Source organism: Salvelinus alpinus, chromosome 6 (assembly GCF_045679555.1).
Source record: "Salvelinus alpinus chromosome 6, SLU_Salpinus.1, whole genome shotgun sequence".
In the NCBI taxonomy this organism is placed as follows: domain Eukaryota; kingdom Metazoa; phylum Chordata; class Actinopteri; order Salmoniformes; family Salmonidae; genus Salvelinus; species Salvelinus alpinus.
In genome coordinates this window covers 67,497,111-67,500,036 of record NC_092091.1, presented here as the reverse complement: position 1 = coordinate 67,500,036, position 2,926 = coordinate 67,497,111, and positions in this window count along the sequence as shown.

Genomic DNA, 2,926 nt, shown 5'->3' with positions numbered 1-2,926 from the left:
GACACAAAACAGATCCCTGATGACGGCTGACCTCCAGATTAACTCCCACTGATGACTGTGCTTGTCCTTCCTATGTCAGCTCTTCTTATCACTTATCTGAGGTCATAGCTATGAGCCACGGAACACTAACAGTGTTTTTTGGTTTTTATGGCCCAGAATATATATATATATTTTTTAACCTGCATTGTTTTACAAGCTACATGTTGTATTTCAGTTTACCACTACAGTTGCCAATGGATGCAAAATGTGCCTTTACCAGGATTTCCTCCCTCTCCCTTCACTCCAACATGAATCACAGTCTCAATAGTTATTACTGCATATACAGTACCAGTCAGAAGTTTGGACACACCTACTCATTCAAAGGTTTTTCTTTATTTATACTATTTTCTACATTGTAGAATAATAGTGAATAGATCAAAACTATGAAATAACACATGGAATCATATAGTTACCAAAAAAGTGTTAAACAAATATATTTTAGATTTCAGATTCTTCAAAGTAGCCACCCTTTGCCTTGATGACAGCTCTTGGCATTCTCTCAACCAACCTCCCCCGGAATGCTATTCCAACAGTTCCCACATATGCTGAGCACTTGTTGGCTGCTTTTCCTTCACTCTGCGGTTCAACTCATCCCAAACCATCTCAACTGGGTTGAGGTCGGGTGATTGTGGAGGCCAGGTCATCTGATGAAGCACTCCAACACTCTTCTTCTTGGTCAAATAGCCCTTACACTGCCTAGAGGTGTGTTGGGTCATTGACTTGTTGAAAAACAAATGATAGTCCCACGAAGCGCAAACCAGATGGGGTGGCGTATTGCTGCAGAATGCTGTAGTAGCCATTTTGGTTAAGTGTGCCTTGAATTCTAAATAAATCACTGACAGTGTCACCAGCAAAGCACCCACACACCATCACACCTCCTCCTCCATGCTTCACAGTGGAACCACACATGTGGAGATCATCCATACAACAGCTCTGCGTCTCACAGAGACACAACGGTTGGAACCAAAAACCTCAAATTTGGACTCATCAGACGAAAGGACAGATTTCCACCGGTCTAATGTCCATTGCTTGTTTCTTGGCCCAAGCAAGTCTCTTCTTGTTATTGGTGTCCTTTAGTAGGGGTTTCTTTGCCGCAATTCGACCATGAAGGCCTGATTCATGCAGTCTCCTCTAAACAGATGAGGTTGAGATGTGTCAGTTATTTGAACTCTGTGAAGCATTTATTTGGGCTGCAACTTCTGAGGCTGGTAACTCTAATGAACTTATCCTCTGCAGCAGAGGTAACTCTGGGTCTTCCTTTCCTGTGGCGGTCCTCATGAGAGCCAGTTTCATCATAGCGCTTGATGGTTTTTGCGAGTGCACTTGAGGAAACTTTCAACGTTCTTGAAATTTTCCGGATTGACTGACCTTCATGTCTTAAAGTAATGATGGACTGTCGTTTGTCTTTGCTTATTTGAGCTGTTCTTGCCATAATATGGACCTGATCTTTTACCAAATAGAGCTATATTCTATATACCACCCCTACCTTGTCACAACACAACTAATTGGCTTAAATGCAATAAGAAGGAAAGAAATTCCACAAATAAACTTTTCAAAAGGCACACCTGTTAATTGAAATGCATTCCAGGTGACTACCTCATGAAGCTGGTTGAGAGAATGCCAAGAGTGTGCAAAGTTGTCATCAAGGCAAAGAGTGGCTACTTTGAAGAATCTCAAATATAAAATATATTTTGATTTGTTTAACACTTTTGTAGAAAATAGTAAAAATAAAGAAAACCCCTTGAATGAGTAGGTGTGTCCAAACTTTTGACTGGTGCTGTATATAGAAATTGGAATTATCTACACAGCTATAAAAAAAAATCTACTTCTATTTGCTTTGGCTTAGACAGATTGAATCCCATCACACACACGCACACTCACACTCACACTCACACTCACACTCACACTCACACACACACACACACACACACACACACACACACACACACACACACACACACACACACACACACACACACACACACACACACACACACACACACACTCACACACACACACACACTCTGATAGAACTCCCTTGTTCACAGCAGGTCTTGCTTTTGTCCTGGTGTTGTGGTGCAATAGCAGCAGCATTCTCTCATGGTACTACGAGTGCTGCTTCCCCCTGAGTCGTTCAGTTGTCTGTGACACTCTGCTGCAGTTCAAGGCCTTATTGCCCACCCAAAGAGGTTATAGGGATTCTGCACTGCCCTCTCTCTCCCTAAGTGGGTGGTCCTCTGGGGCAAGGCTGAGGCACAGGTGGGGCATTGTAGGGGTGCTCACAAAAATACCCCCTCCGCCCCAACAACCCCCCCCCCCCTTTCCTTACGGAACGGTGGACTACATTTTCCAGAACTTTCCATCAGACCGTTAAGACACTAAACACTGAAGGTGGAACGTTGACATAAACAAACCAGTGAGATAGCTAGACCCGCTGTGAGAAGCTAAACACACATATAACCTTGAGGACATCCCATAAGACCATTGTCTGCCACCTCAACAAAGAAGGGCTCCTTTTCAGTTCTGTCATCGAAAGGGCTTTGGAGTGCGCCCTAACATGGTGTTTTTTAAATGATTCGTTTTAATGAGATAATCCAAAAAGGACCCCTGTGCAACAACCGAGTGAACAAAATATTGTTACATCTAACGTTTGGGGGAAAAGGAGCCCCCCGCATCCAATTTTTTTTCCCAAGCGCCGTTTTTTTGTAAATAATTACAGTTCTGCTGAATGTGTTGTATAAAGTTTACACGGTAGGTTCACTGCACCCTATCTGTTGTTTGGAACTCTGGGAACCACCAGTAAGATGTTGACATATGACGGCTCTGCTGTAGTGAACAAGGCATGGATTACTTGGGAGCATAATAAACAGCAGCATAAAGAGAGATC